The sequence below is a fragment of the Rousettus aegyptiacus genome, unplaced genomic scaffold, assembly GCF_014176215.1.
Source record: "Rousettus aegyptiacus isolate mRouAeg1 unplaced genomic scaffold, mRouAeg1.p scaffold_m13_p_2, whole genome shotgun sequence".
Classification (NCBI taxonomy): Eukaryota; Metazoa; Chordata; class Mammalia; order Chiroptera; family Pteropodidae; genus Rousettus; species Rousettus aegyptiacus.
The window spans coordinates 106504158-106523549 of record NW_023416295.1 but is presented as its reverse complement, the minus strand read 5'-3'; positions in this window follow the sequence as shown (position 1 = coordinate 106523549).

Genomic DNA, 19392 nt, shown 5'->3' with positions numbered 1-19392 from the left:
TAGGATCTTCTAATTATAAATTTAACATATGATAAAGAAAGCTAATAAGTAGAAAAAATGGAGAGTAATTGAAGGTAATAACATATACGTCAACTTATTAAAGCAATGATCCTGATAAAGTGCAATGTACTTATTCTCACTTCTACCTTTTCTCCTTGAATAAAGTACTAGAATTTCAAATACGGCCTTATAAAACTGTATGCATGGCATTGAATCCTATACCTGGCAACACTCAATAACAGTGTGGTATGAAATTATTTGATTTGAATTCTTTAGATTCTGTGACATCAAAAGATGTTTATAAGTATATTGCTTCATTAATTCCAATTCTTTATTAAATAGTACATTTTGTGCATTCAAATTCCTTAAATTCAATGTGTCTACTACTTCAAATTCAATGTATCTTAAAACAAGATCATTCTTTTCACTATCAAAGTAGTAACTCTTTAACAAGTTATTTCTTTCAGTCACAAGTCTCTTAATGTTCCTTTTCCATAAGTTTTTAAATCTTTGTATAGCATCCTTTATAATATCCTTCATATCCATCTTTTCCTTTCAATTGTCTCTTCTAACATTTCAATCAAGCCTTATGACTTTGATAAAAACTATTTCTTTGCCTCTCTAGCTGCTGATATATATTCCCACCATTTTTTAATATTCTACTTTACACTAATAACATGTGCCTCATTCATTCATTAGTTTATTCATTCAACAAACATACTTGATAGCCATAAACAAAAAATAAAATATGATAGCTTATATGAGACCTGACGGCGAGGGAAACCTTTACAAAAGAAATAATATTGAAGTTGAGATTTGAAGAATGGGTAGGAAATAAGTACAAGAATAATAAAATTAGAAAAGACCCAGAGACTGAAAGAGACTTGAAATAATTGAGTAATTGAAATAAGGTCAGTGAAGCACACACAGCAAAAGAGAGAGTGACATGCGATGAGGCTGCAGAGGAAGTGAGAATTTTGCTTCAGGTTTCCGCATCGCTTTCCAGATAAAGGCCGCATTTCTTAAACTGGCATGAAAGAATGTTTTATGATTCTCCTTCTGGTTCTTTCTATTTGAACTAAGAAAACAAACAAGGCAGAGATATAAAACAAATAAGAGGGTCTAACAGACGTGGTTTTGAATTGGAATTTCAATACGTGTTGCATAATTTGGGACAAGTTAATTTACCTCTTTGATAACTACCAAGTTACTTCACTATCTGATCCTTAACTATAAAATGGAATTAATAATACCTTTTAAGAGAGCTGTGAATATGAAATGATTTAGCATATTTAAGGTGTCTCATTTCTATTATTATTAAAAAGATAATATGTAAAATTAACAATGCTTCTGAGATAATAAAGCCTAATAGAAATAATATTGTTATTTTTACTCTATTTTCATTCAACATCAGAGCTCCAGAAAACAATTCTTAAATTAATTTCTGCTATTATAATTGGAATGAATCACAAATAACTTGATATTGACATTAGACTCTACTTCTGATCTTGGAAATTTACCTGAAAAAATCTGAGCTATCATCAAGGGCCCTTAAGCCCATACTTTAGCAGCTTTTGAAGCATAATTAATTACTTTTCCTCATTTCCACAATGATAGATTCCTCTTTTTGGTGGTCATTTTTTTTTTTTTTTTAACTTCAACGATGCTAGCACTTTGGCTACTTCTATTTAGTGTAGTACTAACTACTGCAACAGATAAACCTCCAAATTTCAGTGGCATAACAAAGTAAATGGTCCTTTCTCACTCATAACAGTACAATGTGGATTGTCCAGGTGGATCAGAAATTTTCCAAGTAGAGATTCAAGGATCCGGGATTATTCTATTTTCTGGATCTGTCATCTTCAACACATAATTCCCAAGTTTCTTCTGGGGTTTCAACAAACTGAAAAAGAGTAAGGGATATTTCAAATAATAGTTTCTTGGAAAGGCTTTGGAAGTGGCACTTCTCCCTAATTTTCATTGTGCAGGATACAGTCATAAGGCCATACTTACCTGCTTGCAAAGAAGTGAGACAAATTTACACTGTGTACAGATGGGCACCCAGACAATTTTTACACAATATACAAATGATTTCACTCATTATTGTTTCTGCTTATGTTACATTCATTTTCTTAAGATTCTGATGATTACCTGTTCTTACCTATATACTTTGAATTCTAAGGAATGATTTATTCTTGTCACTTTCATATGTCATCTGCCATCGGTTTGTTTGTATTTTCTCAGATACATAGCTTGCTCCATACCATTCAGGTCTCCAAAACCATTACTATACCGTCTCAGTGAGGCTCTACAGATTTTCTGAACTAAACTAATAACTACTTCTCATCCCTATTGCTCTTTATCCCTTTACTCAATTTAATTTTGAATTATAGTATTTTTCACTAAATGAATTGTATCTTTTAATTATCTGTACAGTAATTCATTTTTTATTGCTTGTCTATCTCATTATAATGTGTACAGCATGAACATATAATTTGTTGATCTTTTAATTTATGACTATCTCCAGACTCTAGTGAGATAAATTTTTTTAAGAAGCTCCACAGATATGATTTAAAAATTTTAAACTATTAAAGATAAAGCCATAAAATCAAGACTGTTAACAGAATATTTTATATAGTTATGATTTACTCAAAAGTTTAAATCTTAGAGTTTTAAAAATTAATTAATTTTGTGATACATAACAATATACCATAGACTCGCGTTGATGATAGAATCTGAGGAATCACTAATCCTCTCCATTTAGGTGCAGCCATATTTTGAATACTATTGATAGATAGAAATCACAATAATCTTTCAAGAAAATTCCTTAAGCAACTTCAGGAAACAGGTGAAGACAGTAATGATTCTTACTTTCCAAAAAAATATTTTTAAAAATCTTGTCATTTTTACCTTCATACTATACTCTTCAGCCATAGAAATATAAAGTAGGCACACATATTTGAAAAATAGATATTTATCCTTTTCACCTTATTATAATATATGTTTGAATCTTATAAAACTTTTCTTCTGGTATCATATTAGTTGGTTAGATAATTCTGTTGGCATTCACTGCCCCTTAACAACAATTCAGCAATATCTTTATATGCACTTGTATTCAGAAAAAAAAAAATTAAATGTGAAAAAACAAGATGGGTTTAATTTGTGGTCTGTAACTTACTACATATGTGAACTTGTACAAATGATATCATAATATCTCCTGGTCACCATTTTTTCTCTTTAAAAGAAGGCAGTACTCAGTTTAACAATTTATTGAGGGGAGTGGATAAAATAATATGAGAAAAACATGATATGATGCTTCTTTGCATTCCCCTAATTTACTGCCCTCTCTTAATATTATTTTGCTTTGTGTATCTTTGAAAGGCACTATGGCATTTTAAAAAATGTGGCATAAAATGCAAAATTGAATAGCAGCTTTAAGAATAGATTTTTTTCAATTGTGCTTCAAAATTGCAAAGTCATTACTACATCAATATTTTCTTAAATACTTTTTATTTTCATTATTATTAGTTGCCCATTTTAACAATGCAAGTGAGGCTTTTCACAAAGCCTGCTTTTTAAAACTATTAATTTTCAGAGAAAGAAATGAGATAAGGCTTTAATTTGCTTCCTACAGGGCAGGTGAAATTGGTTCACTTTATTTCTTAATTCATTATTAACACCTTTTGTCACAAAGAAGCATTATTTTTCATGCAAATCCCTAGATGTTGAAAATGTTTGGTTGAATTTGCTCTAGTTTTCTTAAGAAATCATAATTTTAGCCCTTTCCTTAAGATATTACTTTTCTGGAACTGATATAGTATCAACCGTGGCCTAAATTTTGAAGTCTAAAAAAGGTAACGACAAATGTCTCTTTTTGAGATTAACAGCCACATTTTCTCTTCAACTGCATGAACGTGCACTTCACCTAGTAGTTTCAGCAGTTAAGCCAATGTGTAGCAATAAATTTTAAAACAATAAAGATGACATCAAAGCTTGAATGTGTTCCACTTACACATACACAAAAGGAATGTAATATATAAGTTGTGTTTTGAATTGGGATAAACATAGAGGAACTATCTTCTTGTGATTTCTGTCTCAGAGTGTGCTAAGGAGTAAATATCAGATAAAAGCATGCTTAGACATTTGAATGGAATGTTAGCAGTCCCAGAAGAAGACAGTTATGAATGTCTGAGGCAATTTTTCCAGTGCTATAGTACCCGGGGAGCTAAAGTTAAAGGGACCATAAAGGCAGGAGTTTACGTACCTTTATTTACTTTTTTTAACTCCTTATTTGAGTCATATGCATGAATTGACTCTTAACGTTGATAAGAACTAATCAATAACTATACTATTAAGAAAAGAATCCCTTGATAATCTAGCTTGACTAATCTTACCAATTTCTAAAAGTATTATAGCAACCAGTTGCTCTTTTTATATATTTGCTCCAGCATAGAGTACAAAGCATTGAGATAAAGGATAGGCAGATGTCTAAGACTTTGGAAAGGTGTCATTAGAGTAGAGACGAGACATAGTCACAGGCAATTATGATATAAACTGTAAAGTAAGTGACACAAAAAGGTAAAAAAATAATAATAATACTTCATAAGTTTAGAAGAACCATCAATTTTGTGCTGAGAGTAGATGGAATGAATCTGTGGAGTTAAATGATAAATGAGCTGGACTGGGAGACAGACAGGATTGATTGGCAGAGATGGAAAGGATTGCAGAGAAGAAAAATATAGGGCATTTTTTTTAAAACGAAAAGTTCAGAAAATCATCTATTTTATACACGCCCTGTTTTTGAAGGTCTGTCTGAAAGCCAAATGTGTAAAAGTGAACCATAGACTTCCATATTATAAAAATGCTGGAATCCTAACCTATACACATACACACACACACACACACACACACACACACACGCGTATATATATACATGTATAACATATATATGTATAAATACATAAAACTTAGTATTTACTATATTATTTTAAGAAAATAATTCTGTCTCAACAATATTTGAAATGAGTTTACCCTGCTAAAGCATCAAAGGCATTAGTCAGCATCCCCACTGGCCGATCTCATAGGAGCTTCTTTCTGTTAACCTCCCCAGGAGGGAGAAAATCTCCCCTACCTATTGGATAGATAGGACATATTATTTGGACATACTGATGATCCCTTTGCTTTAGTGAGGCTGTTCCTCATTCCTTCTTCCTCTCTGCCCCTAGAAATGAGATATGTCTTTCTTCACGAAGCCAGAGCCCAGTTTGGGTACTGCTGGAATATGCAAGAAGGACAGAAGATCATGGAAGTTATATAGAATAAGGAAGAGAAAATGGAAGAGGATAGAGAAAGAAGAACATGGGAAATGATAGATCACTTCACATTCTGATCTAATCATTCTCATCATTTTAAGGCAAAATACTCTTCCCTCTAATATTCGATAATTGCAAATAAATTTGTTTGTGTTGCTGTAGTATTGCTTCTTTATCTCCTCTAGTGTAAAGGTCATAAACTGGCTGGGTTCTGGAAGAATGTGGCTGATAGATAAGTTTTGATTGGCGTGAACAGTTTACACAGAGATAGATAGATGATAGATTAAATGATAAATGATAGATATAGATAGATAGATGATAGATAGATAGATAGATAGATAGATAGATAGATAGATATAAAGAGATGCAGAGACATAAAGGCACAGAGACACAGTGATGCATAGATGCTGAGACACAGAAGTATTAACTTAGATGGAGCCTGAACGCCAATATGCCTTTGTTGCCAACACTCCCTATTATACTATATACTGTTTTACTGCATTCTATTTTGTTACTTTTCTTACCATTGAAAGCACTTGTGTTTGGGACCACTGATCTAAATTGTTTGATATCAGGCCAAAAATTTCTGAGTTTCTAGCATCAAACCAGTGTGCTGACTTGAATTTCTGGACAACTATATGCAATTCTTTCAAGGTAGAATTTTTTGTTTTGTTTTGTTTTTTGTTTTAATTTTCTTTAGTAAAGAAATTCTCATATAGACACTGAATATATAAGCTACATAATTATACTTCTATTTAGTCAGGACATTAGAGGGGCGTGTTGGCAGAAGAAAATCTTATTGTGTTGTTAAAATTATTTTACAGATCCAGTTTAAAAGACTCTAGAATTAAAAAAAAAAAAGACTCATGCACATCATCTTTGCATGTTGCATTCCCTCTACATTTAAGGTTACTTTAGTACTTTCAATTTTTCTATATTCATTAATGTACTGCATATTTTGAGTAATAGATTTAATATTGATTGTACTTGTGGGTTTTAGTGTTGGTTCTAAAAAATATGAATCAATGTCTTCCACTCCATTTTCCCTTCTAGAGTGATTTGACTATATGCACTTTAGTGTAAACAGCCATAGGCTGGTTATAAATCATTCTACCTATCTTCCCACTGACAGTCTGCAACTAGGTTGGTAGATTTCCCCAAGGGAAAAGAAAGCAGGGCAACCATCGGTCATGATAAGCATTCCAACTGAAAGTGCTTACAGCTGGAATGTGCTTGCCTTTTAAGGAACAGAAAGAAATGTCCGCAGAGACCTATTTTAAACGATGCAATTCAATTTTAAATGTATTTGTCCATTTCTATTTAGGGAATTTATATTAAATTATCATTTAAAGTCAACATAGATACCTTATTAATGGCGTTGAGATCATCAGCATTTGAGTGTTTAAAGATCAGGTCAAGAATGTCTAAGCAAAGAAGCAGTGGATATAATTATAGTAGTATGCAAAAATAATTATGCAAGCCTGTCACATCTCACATACTATATATATATTACTAATCCTGTATGAAATCAAGACATAATGATGACAAAAACCTATTCTATAAATTACAAATTGTTAAAAAAAAAACATTATGCTAACCAAATGTGCCATTCTTCAGATATAATATACCTTAAAGTTGCACAGACTTTAATTCTTTACTTTCACATCACTGTGACAAGTACTCTGATCATTTTAAAGGTGAAATGTATTTAGTCATCCATACCTGGTCACACATTTTTAAAGATTAGGAGTGAAAGCTCTCCTTGAATAATATTTTCTGTTGGAGCAGCCAATGAGGCAAGAAAAGATCAAATCTGTGACCTTGATCTCAATATAACCATGCTCTGAGTAATCTATCTTACCATTATGATCTATTGTAATAGAAATATAATGTGCACCTGTCATTAACAAAATAATCAACCTGTGCTAAGGCATTCTAGAACATCAACTTCCAGGAGAAAATGGATGAATAAAAATGTAGAATGAATAAGGGTGAAGCTTATAGTAAACTGATTTTGACTACCTGAATTCAAATTATTGCTCTGACATTCATTATTTTAGGTAAGCTTGAGAAAACTTTTTATTCTTTAAATATTAGTTTTATTTTTTTTAAAAATGAAGATAAAAATCATTCCTACCTAAGTGTGTGGCTGTGCAGATTATACATAGAAACGTAAAGCACTTCATAATTTGCACTTAATAAATGTTCTACTATCATGAATTTCCATGTTTTATTTGTAGAGAATTAAAGTCAGAATAAAGCTGGTTCTTTATATTTTGTTTAGTTTAATTCAGATAGGATGTATTTTGGTCTCTTATTTAATGAGGGCTTTTGACTGTCAAAGGCTATCATGTGAATGTTTAATATCAAAGTTCCCCAGACTGTTGTCTTTCTCAAAGGCAGATGGTAAATCTGTCATCAGTAGCATTCGGAACAACAACAACCCAGATGCTTTTAAACGCTGCATGTAAAGCTGCTCCTACCACGAAGTGTACCATTGGGCAAGATGCCAAAGGAAGGTCCCCAAGGCAATTAGCTACTTCAGTATTCAACTCTGGCTGTCTGGGAAGTCAAATGAATGCAGCTTGCTTGGCTATACACCATTTAATGCAAAGAGCATGCTCCTTATTTAATCAAGCCAGTCTTCCATATTTCATCCTAACTACATTTTAACAAGAGATTTCTGTGACCTTTACTGTTCATAGAAGAAAATTTTATGTTACTTTACAGATATAGTATACTTTGTCAATAAAGTTAATCTATTAGATGTAATGACCATTTATCTGTAATTATTTTGCATATGCATATTTATCTTTAATGTTTCATAATAAAACGGATATTTATTGGTTACTCGGTGTAATTTGAATTACGATGGCTATAGCAAGCATGGGAGACATACTCATAAGTGTTGGGTAAAGTCACCAGGCTCTTATTAAATATGACTGGAACAATCTATAAAAATAATAAAGGGAGTAGAAAACAAGTTTCTTATGTTTGAAGGCAGAGTTCATTTTTCCTTAAGCAATCAATAAAACTATCCTCATACTGAAGATGCGGGAGAAATTCTGAAAGCTTTAGGAGCACATAACATTGGTTTTAATTACTGGCTATATGATCTCTCTAGAGTACTCTTTTTTCCTCTATGAAAAGAGATGAAGATCGAGAAACCATGGAGAGTAACAGTAGATTATATACTTGAATATACTATAGACATTAGGTATTGTTCACTACCATAAGCATGACAATATTATTTAAAAATAATAAAATTATAAAAGGAAATAATACCCTCCAGAATATTTAATAACAGTATTTAATGCATGATCTGTCTTATACTGTATGTGTGCTGTTATATATCTAGTGGAGATCTCACAGAAAAGGAAGAAAAGAAGCCTGGACAGACATACCAAGTTATGGTTAATTTTTTCTTTATTTTACCTATTTTATTATCTGCATTTTTATCCATATATTTTCTATAATGAAAATATATTACTTGGATTCTTACTTAAGGAACATGGCCTAAAGTAATTACATTCTGAGTCTCAATTTCATTTTTCTAAATATTTTTCATTTCATCCTGATCACATTACCCTGAAAACTAAAATGTTCCTTTTTTTTTTTTAATAAACTTCTAATTTTCATTGCAAGCTGAATTTTTTTTCTGCTTATGATTGTGACACCAAAAAGAGATTCTGGCGATGTTTAGGATTAGCTAGCTCTTGCCATGCCACAAAGAAGAAACAGCCCAAGACTTAGCTATGGAAATAAATATTGCCTTCTACTATCTGTGGAATTACTTCTGAAACCTTACTGTACATGACTCCTGTAATATCTTAAAATATCTCTGAGATTTTGATTTGGTAGATTTAAGGTAGATTCCAGTGTCAACATTTTTAAAAAGCTCCCTGGTATGTCTGGTAAAAGGGTCTCTTACTGAATCTTTGTTCTATAAGAATTGACCCTTCAAGTGGTATGGTATGCGAGTGAATATGATGCTGCCATTACATATCTAAGCATCAACAGATCTTTGTTCAAACAGAAAACAGAGGTATCTGAAGAAAGAGCCATGGAAAGGATAGTTTTCAAGAACAGATTCCAATTATATCAGAATAATCTTGGTTAATTTTCAGTAATGAACAACCCAACATGTCATTAATTTAACATGATAATTTTTTCTTATTTATGGTACAGGCACAACATAGACCAGCATTAAGGCTATTCTCGTTGCAGTTTTTCGAAGACTCAGACTGATAGACGTTTCCATAATCACCTAAGCAGTGGCAAGAGAACATGACAAATCAGAAACTGGCACTCAACGTTTCTGTCAGGAAAGATATTATCACTTCTACTTACATTTTATGTCAGAGGAAATCACATGGCGATGCTAAAGTCAAATGGGGGAGAAAATTCAATTGGATCTTGTGTCCACAAGGAAGATGGCTGGAATGATGAACAATTTAATAACTACCTCACATGCCACACTCAAGCAGTTACAACACAGTATAGCGAATATGAATTCCATATGGAGTATTTTAAAGCTTGGGAATTAAATCCTTACTAGCGCGCTGAATTTGGACAAGTCACTTAACCTTCATAACCCTCAGATTCCTTACCCTGTTGAATTCCCTAGATTTACTATCAGAAATCAATGCAAAAATGTATATAAAGTTTGTTGCACAGAGTCTGGCATGTAGTATGAACTCATGATTATTAGTCTTATTCATAATTATGAGTTATAATAAATGTACCAACATATTCATATTCTAAAGTAAGCTAGCATAAAAAATAGAAGATATTCTAAACAGTTATGTTACATGCATATTTAGCTCTTACTATTCACAAAGTGCTAATTAGGAAAAAAGAAAGATAAAGAAATTGATAAAATATGGTCTCTGATATGAAGAATCTTAAAATCTGTTTATGGAGTCAGAAAATTAGGCAAAAAAAAAAACACTAAACAGTCTGGAGATGATAGAATGGAAGAGCTATGGAGGAGATGAAATCAGACTTGAGAAAATGGTGTCTTTTTGAGGAGAAATGTGGCATTTCTATTAGAACTATGCAGAAAAAAAAAATACTTAAGATGAATATGTACCAAGTAGAGACGAGTGGAGAAACCTCAGATACAGGTTTTATGGGAGATGCTCCTTAGGAAAATAAATGTAGGTAAATAGATGATTGATAAGAGACAGATACAGATATGGGTAGATGGATATAAGTTGAGCCTACAGACTCTCTTATTTGAGAGAATAGTTAGCTTAATTACCAGAGTGCCATGGAAAGAATTATACTCACAATTTGCCTAGAATTAAAGTGAGTCTCACCCATAGAATCAGGTAAGACTCTGTATTTTTATATGAAACTTAGTTTGAGTATAAGTAGATAACTGTTTTTAAGCACATTGTTCTCACTTGGGTAATAGAATAATTCTGTTTTCTAAATTTAATTTGCATGCTGAGTTGTATTTTTCTGAGGTCAGACCGCATTCCTCAAATCATGATTCCTTTCTTTTGCACTTTCATCACTTGAGTTTGGGGAAAAAAGTCATACAGAGGGATGGAAGTTGCAGAACAGTGCCTTGGGGATCCTCGCATATGACAGTTTCTACAAATGTCAGGCATGGTTATTTGCCACAGGGAGAAACAAGGTCATTCCATGCACAATTATCAGGATCGTGGTGCAGAGATTGTGAGCACACAACTTAATGCTTCCCTGATTTCACTAGTCATTTTTGTCTTCTAAGTGCTTTGTATTTAGGCATTGCTGCATTCTGGGAAGTCGTTTAAATACACAGAACTATTAAGATATACCATTTCTTTTATTAAATTGAAAGATTGAGATCATTCAAAATTCTACTTATAAGTGTCTGCCAGCCAGGGAGGGAGCTATTTAACTTGATGTATAGCTTAAATGGGTTCAGATACCATCGGACATGAGATTGAGGCCTCAAGCTCTCTAACGCAAAAAGAAATTTCCCCTATTCAGGAGGTAAGGTATTAAATATAAAACTTTTAATTTTAATTAGGGCACTTGAGCTCCTGATTGAACCCTTTCTACTGCTGCCTGGGAGGCGTGCCAACTTTGCCTGTAGTATAAACCAATCAATTATATTTCATTTAGATGCTTTTTATTTCTTGATTTTGGGGGTTTATTAATAAGGCCTTCACATTACAATCTAGGATATTCAAAGAGTGAACAATAAAAAAAATGTCATTGAAAATTTTGATTTAAAAGATGAAATAACATGGAGAATAGAAATTGCAATAATGTGGTACAAAAGGCCTAACTGAAATAAGCCTTTGTAACTAAAATACACCATTTTCTCACTTTTAATTTTTCTCTAAACCTAAAAATACTCTAAAAATAAAATTTATTAATTCAAAAATCATGCAATCATCAATTGCCTGCAATGCATACCAGGAGTGTCAGATCTAGAAAGCTAATTCGAATTTTAAAAAATGGTTATTATGACCTCCATATTTTAGAATTACTTGTGCATACACATTTACAAATGTTAAACTGTATCAGAAAAAAAATTTGAAGCACATAGTGAGGTGAACTGGAAAAACATTAACAAAATGTTTCCTTTCTCATTATATATTTTAAGTTATTTAAAGATTTCTAATGCACTAGAAAAGTTTTCAGGTTCAATTATCTTCCCCCAAAACTCTGATTTTTACCTTTGTTTTTTTTTTAAATGCTTTTTTTAAAACATATTTTCAAATATTTTTTATACCTTCCTTTTGAAAAGTTCTGTGGGGGGAAAAAGATGAAAATGACATGTTATGCATGAGTATAATAATCTAGAAGTTTAGGTTAAAAATGAAAATCTGTGACTAAACATGAATCTGTATGTGGCAGCTTAAGTGGTGAAGTGTCATGACAGTGGAATTCATAAGCACTGTACAAGTACAAGCACTTAACATGATATTAACATGATCAATATACAGGGATAATTGTGAAAGAGAGAAAAACCAAATTTTGCAAGCCACACTGTTTAATTGTAAAAGATCAGTACCGCCAAGAAGTAAGAAATCCCAAAAGACTTAAACTCTGTCCATCGTTTAAGATGGAGGATTTGGACATATGGCAATCAAATTCCTGATCAAAATGTTTGGAGGCACTTTTATGCCAAAAACACTCTTTGGAGCGTCCTCTATTTAGACACTCATATGCCTCCAGAACATGTTGGCCAATAAAGCATATTTCCATTTATGTCCTGCCAAGTCTTACTCATTAGCTAAAAATTCTTATTTTGCCGTTTTATAAAAAGGATTTTCAGCACCATGTTTCAAAGTTAAGATTTTTACAATTTATTTATTTTATTTTTTTTAGCTTTCAATGTTACCCAAAGTACTACAACTTAGTTTTTAAACATTAACTTCATCCTTGTACTTCACTAAATTTTTGATTACAGATGCTAATAAATTTTAAAAGATACTTATGCAGAATGTTCGCTGGCATTGTTCACTCTCTGCTCATAGGCAATGATATAATCAAAAATTAGGAAGAAAGAAATAATACGATATACGAAACAAATGGATCTGAGTTACCTACATATAGGCAAACCATAACAGAAGCCAAATGTGTTTGAAAAAATATAAATTACTTAGTAAATTTATTTACACTAGTTTTTATCTTATCCTATTTTAATCCCAGTTTTTGGAGTGTTAAATAAAGAAATAAATTTAAGTCCTTCAGTTTTTCCCTTGTAAAGTAAATGTTTGATCTAACAGTAGACCCCATTTAAAAATTCTAGAGTACGACGTACTTCCAAGCTGAATTTACCCAGGCCTTGTATTCTCCAGTTTACTATATATAAATATATGTTTAAGTGTGAACATAAAGCTGAGAACTAACAAGGATAAAGATTTCTTGAAATGGCAAATTTCATTGTTTCTGTTACACTTTAGAAATGGACATCATTAAAAAAAATGGAACCATATTAGTTTTCTATTGCTGTGTAACCACAAACCTAATGACTTAAAAAAAGTTACCTTAAACATAGTGAATTAAAATGACATTAATTTATTATCTCATATTTTCTGTAGATTAGTAGTTCAGGCATGTTGTAACTTGGTTCTCTTTTTAGGGCCACATGAGGCTGAAAATCAAGGTGCCAGTCTACCTGCATCCTCATTTGAAACTCAAGGTCCATTTTCAAGTTCATTGGTTGCTGGCAGAATTTAGTTCCTTGGGGTTGTAGGAGTGGGATTTCTGCTTTCTTGCTGAATGTCAACTAGGGGCCATTCTAAGGTCTAGAGGCCCCTGCCACATGGCCCTCTTTACAATATGGCAGTTTGCTTCTTGAAGGCCATCAGGAGAATCTCACTTTGGATCTCTCTGATAATTCTAAGGACTGAGCTGAGTCAGTCATGCTACTCAGGAGAGTCTCCCTTTTGATTAGCGACCTTAGTTACATCTGTAAAATCCATTCTGCCACATAATTTAACATAAGAACCAGAGTAATGTCTCATCACATGAATAAACCCTGTATAAAGTCAAGAAAAAGTGACTACACACGGAGTCGGAAAACTTGGGTCATCTTAAAATTCTATCTACCACGGAAACCAAAAAAAAATATGTATGATAATATGATAAAACTTTATCAATATAGAAGTGAAAAATACATGAACCAAAGATAATTTTAGACAAAAAAATTAATAAGAATTCTTTTGTGTTTATGAAAACAAATTAGTCCCCTTGAATTTTTTCTTCTCATATGAACACAGAATTTAGAAAGACATAGTAAAACTTAGCATTTTAGCAATCTCATTTTCTTTTAGGGAGACTGCTGGTAAAGCCTTTAAGGTGATAAAAATCAGCGACTTTGTATAATGATGATTAAAGAGATGAAGCATTAGAAATCTAAAACCATCTTATTTTCTGACTCTGCTTTTTTTTTTCTTGGCCATAGAGATAAATAATTTTGAACTTCTCCTTGTGTTTAATTAGTTACTAATATATGTCTCTTTCTGAGATTTCCTCTTGGCTCAAGATATATAGATATATTATTTAACAAATATATTTGTTTGAGAACTTGACCTTTAATTTACTTTAACTGTCTTTGGAGTTTCAATGCAGCAATTACAGTCCATTCTCTTAAATTACTTCTAGATATAGATAAAATAGAATATCAGTATCCAGAATCAGGAATAGGTTATCCTCAGTTTACCAGAGTCAGATAAACACTGTAACTGATATTAAATGTTTTTCTTGTCATTGAATGAGTTGGATAGCATATTTTATCTTTTATAAGATTGTGCTTAGAAATATTATATACTGATTATATCACAACATAAAGAGAAACAGTCTTAAGTTAATTAATTATTATTATTAAGATTTATAAGCTACTATATTTTAAATTCCAATGCTTGCATAAAATTATCAAGAGCTGAAAAGGCTCATAAGGAGTAATAAACTCGAAGAGAAAAGATGTAGAAAAAAATCAAGGAAGCATTATCAAAAGAGGTGAGCAAAGTAAACTAAATAAGAAAGATGAAAATTTTACAGAGTTATATCTGTAGCTCAGGAGAATCAATGAAGTGAAATGACACATTGTCCACAAGAGTTAATTCTCTAACTATGTAAAATAAAAGTATTGTTTGTGAAGCATCTGGAATTTTTTAACAAAACACACTATTTAAGAACCGAAATTGAGTTTTGACTCAGTTCATGTTCTTCATGGATATGGCGAGTTTACAGTTTTTAAAATTAAAGCAGCTACAGCATGCCTATTCTAAAATATGGAAATCACATCATAAGCATAAAATTTGATGAGTTTTTCATACAGAGACTATGAATGAAATATAATGGGCATGTGACTGGTACCAAGTTACATGCAAGGATAAGATAATATCTAATCCTAAATGCAAATTTATGCCAATCCAAACTTTATGAAATATAATTTTCTTCATTATATTTACTATACTGGCTTGTGTAATATTAATATAGTAACTATGAAAATAAAAATGAGAATAACAATAAGCAATGTATGATACTATATGATTTTTATATTTTTTTTATATTCAGTGACTCCTTTGACATCAGCTCTAGAAATAAATATTAATATTGTCACTCTAGAATGGGAGAAAAAGCATATGCAATTTGGGACAAACACCTTAGAATCTGTGTACTTGCTTTTCTTTTTTTCTTCACAAAACTATCCTTCATCCTCCTTTTCCCCAAATTTGCATTTTTATCCCTATACATTTCATTTTACATGTCACCTTTGAGAGGTTTTTCTGACCAACCAAAGCAAATTAGTTTTCCTGGCTTGTTTTCTCTAATCATAGACTATACTTTTTCTTCAAATACCATGTTAGGTATTTGGCCTTTGCTTCTGCTTTTAAAGCAGCAGATGAAGATGGTCCTCAATTTGTCAATGAGTAGACAGAATCCCAGAGAACAAAATAATACACTAAAAGTTAAAGCTAGTAAATAGCAAAGTTGGGACTTAAATTCTAGTATCCAGACTAAAAATTCTTTATTTTCTAATATTTTAAATAAACTCCTTTGAACAATGGTTTTAAATTGGATGGGGTTTTTCTCTCCAGAGACCATTTGGTAATGTCTCTTTGTTTTTCCACACACTGTGTGTGTATGTGTGTGTGGCACCTACTGGCATCTAGTGAATAGAGTACAAGGATGCTGCCAAACATCCTATAATGCACAGGACAGCCTCACAACAAAATATTATTCAGCCCCAAATGTCAATCATATTACTGTTAAGAAACCCAATCTTAGATAATTAAAGGAACAAAAGAAATAATTATATCATTATGTATTTTATAAGTAATACTTAATTATGTCATTATGCCATTACATAAAAATAACACTCAAATCCTTTCTATTACTTTCCATGGAGTAATTTACCCTCATGGTTCAATGTGCATTAATATCAACAATATAAATTACAATGGTAAATAGAATTCTGTGAAACTGAATTCACAGTTTGATTTGACAAATATTTATTGGATATCTACTGTGTGTCTGTCTAAAACTACGGAAGGTATTCATGCATTTTGTAACGCTTTCCTAAAATATCATTCTCAGCCTCTCTAGCATTCTGTAATATAATTTAAACTCACAGATGAGATCTTTGGGAAATGTATGTTAATTTTAAGATCAATTTCTGATACTGCAATACAGATGACTTGAAAATGAAATCTGCCATACAGATGACTTGAAAATGAAATTGAAATTGTATTTTATTATTTTTTAAAAATTTTTAAATTTTTTTATTTTTATTTTTTAGTGAGACAACCCTTGATTAACATCACAGATTGCAAGGACCTTGTTAATTTACAATCTCTTATTTTCTACTTTTTACACCTACAGGAGCTGGTCTTCCTAAGTCGTCTACCAAACAAGCACTAACCAGGCCCAACCCTGCTTAGTTTCCGAGATCAGACGGGATCGGTCATGTTCAGGATGGCATGGCCATAGACAAATTATATTTTTAAAAAAATCATCTACTATAAACTATCATGGAAATATCACATACATTTCAAGCCCATGCAGTAGTTTATAAACAATTGTGAATTTTTTCCCTATCATTTATGACTGAGAATAGGTGACCAATTTATGTAGGAAATGGATGAAAAGCTTTACCCAAGACGAACAGAAGGTTGGTTGGTATAGGACATCTGTGCTTACTTTGAAAGGTGTAGTGGCTTATATGCAACCAAATCTACAGACTCCGCAGATGCTGAGAACAGATATTCAGTCCTCCAGGCACTGTCAGAGTGGCTCGGTACTCAAAGAAGGGTTCAGGACCACCAGAGTCCTCAAGAAGAAGGGCTGGCATGAGCACACTCGCTGCCTAGCATTGTTCACTAACAAAATACAATCCCTTTGCTTTTAGCAAGGAAAGACTAATTTGTACGTTTGCCTTTGCACACTCTCTAATTACAGGTTTCCTCTTCAACCTTTCAAAATAAGCCATCAGAGATAGAAATAAGTTAAACAAAATTTAGTTAAATAAATAAAATAAAGTTAAAAAGGCTATTTAAGATAATGGCAGTGTAAAAAATATATACATTCAATGAACACAAGTGATTCTCCTACTGTCTTAAGTCAGATCCATTTGTACATATACCTACTGAAAGCTATTACCTACACTTCAGTCTAATTGTTTTTCATTAGAAAAATGATAACTTCATGGTATCCTTTTATTACTCAATTTTTAATTTGCTGTCTGTCTCTCTTCACTCTACCCCTAATGGCACCTTGATTGGATTCAAACTCATGTCTTATAAGTTTGATCACATTCAGGAATTATCATACTTATGCTTCAACCAATCTAAATTGGATTCTTTAATGTTGTCGTACATAACACAAAAAGCATGAACTTATATTACTCTTATAAAACGTATTGATCATGCACTGTATCCATAGATGTTTGGAAAACCATGCCATTTTCTAGATATTAAGGTGCTGTGTCATTTCATCAATCACTTGTTTATAAAAAAGGAAAACTAAAAAATAAGTTTAAAATGTGGGACGGGGGGAGTATGGAGCTTGTTCATCTTGTTCTAAACGGTATATTTTGAATTTAAGAGAGTACACAAGAACCAGCCATATCTAAATGCTCAAATAATGTATGTTAAATAGATTAAAATGAAAGGTGAAATATGTGCAATTTTTGTACCAAAGTGTATGTGCCAGGATTATGTGAAATCTGTATTAATCTTCTAGGGTTTCTATAACAAAGCACCAGAGATGGGGTGGCTTTAACAAGAGAATTAATTTTCTCACAGTTCTGGAAGCTAGAAGTCCTAGATCAAGATGTCAGCAAGCCTGATTGTTTCTGAAGCCTCTCCCCTTGGCTTGCGAATGGCTGTCTTCTTCCTGTGTTATGTACACACACACACACACACACACACACACACACACACACACACACACATAATACAAGCCGTATTAGTTAAGGTCCTACCCTAATGACTTAACTTTAACTTAACCATCTCTTTCAAGGATTTATTTAAAAATAGCTAAATTCTGAAGTTTAGCTTGAGGCTTCAACATATAAATTTAGGAGGACGTAATTCATACAATATCAAAATCTATCACAAAGTGATTGCACTATTTTTTGCAGTATGCAGCTATTATTCATGTGGTTGTTAAGTACACATCATTTCACTACTATATGTAACTATTCAAAGTTTTGCAGATTAAACTCAGTAATATACACCATACTAAGTGATTGTTTTTATGTTTCATAATAAATAATAGCCTTTGGTTTCATAGGTTTCAAGACAATAACACTGCATACGAATTAAGCTTAAAGCATACAAGGTAAGGTTTAAAAATTGAACTTCTAAGACTATATGCTTAAATTAACTGGAAGTTTTTGTTTATTAATTTGAGATTTATATCATATATGCATATGTATATATGTTATGCACAAACATGAAATAATTAAATGTAATGCCTCGATTAATGAAAATAATTTATAAGTAAATATGTTGTGTATCTGGTTAAATATGTAAAATATTTGAAACAATGCATAAGAGGAAAGTGCTTTTTTCACCCAAGTAAACAAGTAAAATAGTTTTCTATAGAAAATAAAAATTTGGGGCATATATTATAAAAGACTTTGTTGTTCATAATTTTAGATAATTTATTATTTTATATAATTACAGACATTTTAAGCAACTTAAAATATCATTTATAAAACAAGTTGTACTATCTCAACAAGACAACTGTATCTTTTACAGAAAGATTATAATTTCTATGTCTAAGTGTCTTAAAATTCAAAATTAAAATTAAACACAACATTATTTCTCATTTTAATTCTGGTAAACATTTTAAAAATCTACTCCTGAAATGAGATAAGAGTAAGCATTTATGGTTATTAACAGAAATAGAAAAATGACTAATGATACCTTACAAAATTAGTAATAAAACCGTGTTCTCTATATGAAGCATTTGTAATTATAGTTCTCAGAATAAAGATGAAGCAAAGCATATTACTCACTAAAAAAACAAAATTTAATTGTGGAGTAAATGGAAATGATACACATACCATTTTACAGTTTACAAGTACCTTCTTAACAGAAAGCATTCATTGCAATACAGA